Raw genomic sequence first — 6,959 nt, 5'->3', positions numbered from 1 at the left:
TGTCTGAGTTTGAAATCATTTGTTGACCTTAGACATCCTTTTTACATGTATTGAATTCAAATGTTTACTATGCACTGTCTTCATCAGGAATTGGTTCAACAACTGCTGGGTTGATGGATTACTGTGACATTTTGGACGAGTCTTCATCAGTCCATCCCTCAGGATGGGATCTACAAGCTTTGATCATTCCTTAAGTTTTCATACAGTGTCAAAAATCTGTCCAAAAATTTGATTTGGTACCAAGCACCAGCAAAAAGAACGACACTTCCATCAGCCTCAAGTGTACCTTATAAGAAATCGCCAATCCTCCAAACTAAGCTGTCTTTGTTAAACGTGATCTGTTGTACTTGCTCAACAACAGGAGCTGTATTCACTACGTACGTTGGTATTTTAGTTTTTAGTGCTTCTGCCTTGATCTGATCATTTTCTCTGATTATCAGAGATGTAAAGATCTCTCAACAAGGAAAGGACTAAAACTTCTATTTCACGGAGGACGTGTGACTGATCGTAGTGTCATGGATGACACGTTCTATTACTATAATGTTTCCCGACTGAATAAACAGAAGCACTGCAGCGGTCTGTCGCAGCCTCCTGTCAGCAGAGTGATCACACAAGCTCCAGCAGTCCAGTACTTGCAGTTTGTTTCATTTCCACTGGAGGGCCCCACCTGATCACAAACGGGTATTAATGGTATTAATTATTGGTGGTTTAATAAAAGCTGAGTCTTCCTCCTCTTAAAACACTTGAGTAGATTTTCTTTCTAAAATTTCCACCATCAGAAATAAAGCAAGCAAATATATTTACTCCTGTGAGCTGTGTTTTCAAACATTTTTAGGCTGATGCAGATATTTCTTGAAACTTTTCTTACTTTTATGAACATAAATTCTCAAATTTCTTGGACCAAACCACACAGATGATGAACACAGCCAGTTAAAAATAAAAACATTGTGCTGTATGTTAAAAGACTTGCAGAGAAGTCATAAACATTTACTGAAGGTACTGGGATTGTCATTCCACGAACAAGAATATAATCAATCAAAATCAAACTTGCAGTAAATTATTGTTACCCTCCTTTACATGCTCTCACACTCTGTCTCGCAGATGTATTCAAGTCCTGTAACTGCAGAACAACTAAAGTCATTTATGGTGAATTTCCATGTGTAAGGAAGTTGTGGGAGAGCAGTACTTTCACACTTCCAAATAACAACAGAGTGTGATGAAACTTTCCAGTGAAACATTGGAAACAACACCCTTATTATTTGTTCTCTCAGATAAAACAGTGCATGGAAAACTCTGCAAACAGCAATGCTTCCATGTATTTTATATCACGTGTGTAAGCAGGTGGAAATTGTTTACGAGTGTATAAAGAAACTGAATCAATAAATGCATCCATGACAATTTGATAACTAGAGCAGAATATGTGCAAAACAGTACAGATGACAGCAGACTTCAGGAGGAGCCCATCTTTCAACATCTTTGCACTCTGCAACATTGCACCATGAATAAAAATATGCTACATGTGCTGTTTTTGTCTGTGTCATGTTGCTGCTGTCAGTATTGTCTGCATACATCTCTACCTACAGTTCGATTTGTCGGTTCAGCTTTTTTCAGTGAGATCCAGCACAGTCACCTGCTGCTGTGATTATTTTGTCTCATTATATTTTTTCTCCGTGTCATGTTTATGCTTCTGTAAGGAGAGGCATGGGCGTCTTCTCTTTTTCAGATTATTTATGACCTAATATGAAAATATAAACTTTGAAGAATCAATGTTTTTGATGTAAAATCCACCAAGAGTTTTTCTGCACTTTTCAGGTTTAATTAAATATCAACTTTTTCTCCCACCAATGACATTTACTTCATGTCAATAAAACCATGAATTCACATTGTCTATGAGAAATACGACTTCATGACTCAAGGAATCAACAAGCAACAAAATATTTTGCGATGCTTTATTTGTCATTTAAAAAATTGTTCATTCAACTGTACAGTGCTTATTACTCTCAATAATTGTGGATTTAAAGTAATACACTGTTTATATGTTATTGCATTGAATTATTTGATGTTAACGGAATAGTACTTCTTTTTCCCCCCCATGAACAGCTGTTTGGTCGCATTGAGCAGCTGAAGTGTGATCAGATCAGAAAGTGTTGATTGGATCATCTTTGGTGCGGTTTTCCTCCACTTTAATCAGCTTAATCTCTTCTCCGTTATTTGGAAGGCTTTGAAAGAGGTCCAGATGAAGGTAACTGGGTCCACCAACATGAACCTGGAGTCAAGAGAGATGAAATGCTTGTAGTTTTTTGAAGACTGCGGATGTTCAGGAATTTGAAGAGCTGCCTACACGAATGAGTAGACTTCCCAGAATGGAAACAGCACTCTCTGTGTGGTTTGAGAAAACAGTCAAGTTGTTAAGAACTATGACTGAGAAGAATCCGCCCGTGTACAGCAGCAGGCTGCCTTCCTAGAATTTGGATATCCCCCGTGCGCTCGTCTCTGCATTATGTGCATTACCTCTCTTGGAAAATTAAAACCACAGCAGCTTTTTATAGTATTTTTCATTCACTATCAGCTTACACCAAAAGTCTATTCTGAAGAAGATTATTCAAAACATGCAACACAGTCACCAATCCCAGCAAATTCACCCTTAAGTCAGACTGTACAATACAGAAAACAAAAGAGCTACATCTCAGACTCTACAGGCTTCAGTTAGCATGTTAAATGTGAAAGTTCAGTCAGAAAAAGACTGAACAAAAACGGCCTGAGTTGACCAATTAACCAAAGTGACAAACATTGCTCTAAATAATACTCCCCTAATCCAAGTAGTCACCCAAACCTGGACGTGGATTTAGAGGCCTGAGGGCCATCTCACACATTTATTCAGAATAAAGCAAGTTTAAATTAAAATGAATTGTATTTTACATGTTGGTGCAATGTTTAGGATGAGATGGAGATATAACACTCATGCACCCCGAAAATTATGAAGGTCTAAATATGTGTCAAAGGGACTCACTGAACATCAGTGGATTTCTATGGGGCAAACGTACTTAAAGCAGCCACTGTGACCATTGCTGCAGAGCAGAATGAATGATACTGATGGGGACTGTGAGGGTTTGTAGTTAAATTCCTGCTCTTACAGGATCAGTGAGTGTCTGTTTAAAGATTATTAACATACTTTTACATCACTATGGAACACCAGCATTTCTGCAGAGGACAGAACCACCTGCCTTAATCTACCACGATGCTCTGTGCTATGTTATCATGGCAATATGAAGTCAAATAAATACAAATGTAGAAAAATGCACATTTAAAAGAGGACAAGAAGACAGGCAACTGGAAGAGCTTTTGAAGCAGGAAAACTTTTTATGGATTTCTCTTAATTTAACTGGAAATTTTGCGAATACAAGTCAAGGAGGAAACAAGGAGGCAGGTTGGATTATATTTGAGGACAGGACGCATGAAGGAGAAGCATGAGGAGAGAGAAAACAGCAGAGCGATGGTGCAGAGCTAATCGTGGATCAAGTCAAAGAAGCAAGCATCAAAACTGTGAGTAAACATAACACACAAAGAGGTAAAAATGACTGTGCTGATTAAGGAAACATTACATTTGGTTAGTTTGGGGTCTGCAGCTTCAGGTTTGTGGGTTCAGTTGCTCTCAAAATTGAGGAAAGACAAAAAATGTTTCTTTTGAAAGGTTGTTGGAGGATTCTTACTGTAAGAAATATCTGGGTGTGCATCTGCTTTTATTTAAAAAACAACAACAAAAGTAGAATTTTATTTATTCACATTGGAAAGGGAAAACTGGAGGATCAGAACAATAATGTGGCCAAATTTACTGTTTCCTTAATCAGAACAATAATTTTGATCTGAACTAGAAATTTTGAAATGGGTTATTTTCTTTCTTCTCTACTGATCACTGTGTCACATGTTGAGTTACTTGTCAGTCTACATTAATGTTAATGGTAATTTAAAAAAAATGCAGTTTGTTCATAATTTTGTAGAAAAAGACTCTGCACCTGTGAAAAAATTAGGTATCCACACCCCCAAAATCACTGTAGATCAGAGTAGCTAAGCCCTGGTTAACTGCAATTAACAGGAGATGAAAAATATTGGAATGATTGAAAGAAACAAAGATTGCTTTAGGGTTTGAAGATTTGACTTTCTTATTGAAAGAGACGAAAACAAATCTATGTGTCTCACTGAGAATAAAACTGAAAGCTTAAAAGATCTGGAAGTCCAACTGTTGTTATACAAATGTGCAAACTTGTTTTAATGACATTAGAAAGAAAAATCAGGTGTTTAAAAAGGTAATAAATAAAATTGATTTTTATTTTACTTGAAAAAAATGATGTTGGTTAGCGCGGCTGTATTTTGAAAAATGCTGGGTCACCAGTAGGCTGAGATTTAATGTGATAAACTGAGGATAGGTAATATAATCTACACACTCGCTATTATTGTTGTAATCCATACACCAGGTAATATTTTATCAAACATCAATCATAATTGGTGATCGATGCAAGTTTTAAGCAATAATATTTATTTGCATTCACAACTAATTTACAAAATATAAAAAGAATCTTGTTTTTTTAAGAAAAAAAGACGTTTCTAACTGACTTCAAACTTTTGAGCTGTAGAGGAGATTGATGAGCGCGCAATAAAGTGAACTTGTTAGGGAGAGTTTGCAATCAACTCAATTTTTGATGATAGACACAGCTAAAAAATGAGCGTCTTTTGGACACTGATGTGTGAACTGATCACATGGTTATAAACCAGGTGAAAATTGACTTCAAAATTTTGAGCTGTAGTGTAGATTGCAATGATAGCGTATAGTTATCTATTACAGAAGAATACATAAAATTATAAGGACAGAGAGACACTGTTAAAAAGTTATGAGCTGTCTTGATGCAGAGAAAGTGGAGTTTGTCATCCTTGAATGATGGGATTAAATGGATTGAATGATGCTCTGGCTCTGTGCTCAAGTTCAGACATAGGCTTTAAGCAACCATGAGCCACTGATACGCGTGATAGATTAATCAGCATGTATCAAGTGGGCTTGTTAAACAGCTCTGATAGGAGAAAGTCAATGAGCACGCAATAAAGTGGACTTGTTAGGGCCAGTTTACCATCAGCCTTGCTAAAGTTGAACTTCATTTGTATTTAAAGACAGACTTTAAAGAAAATAAAAAATTGGCTTTAATGTAATATCACATGAAGGTTATCAGTAATGTTTTCACAGCTTTAATCAAATCATTCATCATCCATAAGTTGTGATGGAAAAATGTCTGCAAGCGTGCAGGAGCCCACTTTTAGAGACAATCACTCCTGTGTTATAATCTTAATTGAAGTTCATCAGGTGAGATGACCAATAGATGATAAGAAATATACTCTTACTAATTATTAGAGTTGAAAAGTACTTTGCTAAGCAAAATTAAATGAATTTATGTTGGAACTTGAACTTTTAATATAAAAATTTCATTTGGTGATGTATTTAAGTTTCACACATTAGAAATCTGTGTTTATCATTTATTTTGGTTGTAATCTGAGTTTAGTGTTTATTTGTGAGCGTTGTTTTTATTTGCACGATTTTACTCTGTTTGTATCACATGTTTTTAGTCTTTTATTTTTACATTGTTTTAATCCACTGTGGATTGGCTGGGCATGGGACAAATGAGCTGATAGTGCTCACCTGCTGAGGCATGGGTGTGTCCAGTGGTGTCCTTTCAGCTGTTTAAAGGCCTTATTAAAAGGAAGCAAGCTGAGCACTGGAAGGAGAGAGGCCCTAGATTGGAAGAGGAACGCATGAAGGCCAGGTGGAAAAGAGGGAGCCGCTGTGTGATCGTGGGGGTGCGACGCCTCATCTGGAGACCCGTCAGCGTGATGTGGTCACCCAGTCCCGACAGCAGGAACGGCAGCAGTGGGAGACAACGTGTGTGATTGACATCAGGGCAGATGTATACCACTGCCTGCATTTGTGAGTAGTGTCTCACTGTTGTTCACTGGGTGCAGCCGTGTTGGGAGAGGGTCGCCATGGCTATAAGCCAGGGCAGCTTCTGGGATGATGGTTCTGGCTCCTATTTGTTTTAACTTGCAGGTGATGGCGTGAGGGGAGCCGCGGTGGTATCGAGCGATGGACTCCAATGCAGAATGCAAACTGGGCTGGGATGTGATGGTCCCAGTGGACGGACGAGACTGGGACAGGAGGCTCCTCGTCTGCCTGGCACGAGCCCGCTCAGCAAGAGGAATTTCTGTCCAGCTCAAGAACACACAAGGAATATTCATCCTGGGTTGTGGGACTGGGTGGGATTTTGTGCATGAAGAGAATTGTATTTTTACCAGTTTTAGAATAATCTTTTCTAGTCTCGGTGGGAATTTTAGCATATTGAGGAAAATGTTGTTGTGAATTGGCTTGATTTAAATCAAATTGAACTGCATTCAATTAAAGCCAAATATAACTTGTAATCAAATCTATTCAAATGTAAAGTCATCTCACTCAATTTGGACAACTAGCACTAAAAGATACACTGACATCCTCTGTTTCCCAATCAGCAGATCAGAGGATGCTGTTTTATTTGTCACTCCATACTTGAATGGTTTTATCCTGTTTATAAATAAACATTTAAAAATGACATTACTTCATTGTATGATTAATTCTTTGTCTGTGTTAGTCCTTTAAATGTTGTTCCTCCATAATTATTCTAGAGTCTTTACAGTGTTCAGCGACTGCTGTGAATCCACCTGTTCACAGGAGATCACAGGAAGATGACACCAAACATCAGAAGATGTTATCGTGCGCCACAGTAAAAGGGTGGTTTCTTGGGATTAAAAGCACATAATAAACTACAGCAGAAGCTCACACAAAGCAGGAAATAAGCAGGCAGCACTTCATCTGCTAATGCACGTTTTGCACTTTTATTGTTGTCTCATTCACTAACAGCTCAATGGTGCAAGATTACCATACAGAG

The 6,959-nt window shown here is 37.8% G+C and overlaps 1 long non-coding RNA gene across 1 annotated transcript; it reads left to right on the top strand.

Moving 5' to 3' along the window:
• The first annotated feature begins 5,743 nt into the window (after nucleotides 1-5,743).
• LOC113029733 (uncharacterized) lies at nucleotides 5,744-6,623 on the top strand. The gene is made up of 2 exons (XR_003273485.2): nucleotides 5,744-5,968; nucleotides 6,089-6,623. It is a non-coding gene; the product is annotated as an uncharacterized LOC113029733 (long non-coding RNA).
• The last annotated feature ends 336 nt before the right edge of the window (nucleotides 6,624-6,959 follow it).

Source organism: Astatotilapia calliptera, chromosome 9, assembly GCF_964374335.1.
Source record: "Astatotilapia calliptera chromosome 9, fAstCal68.1, whole genome shotgun sequence".
In the NCBI taxonomy this organism is placed as follows: Eukaryota; Metazoa; Chordata; class Actinopteri; order Cichliformes; family Cichlidae; genus Astatotilapia; species Astatotilapia calliptera.
The sequence above is the reverse complement of the archived record's forward strand: the minus strand, read 5'-3'. Positions and strand labels throughout refer to the sequence as shown.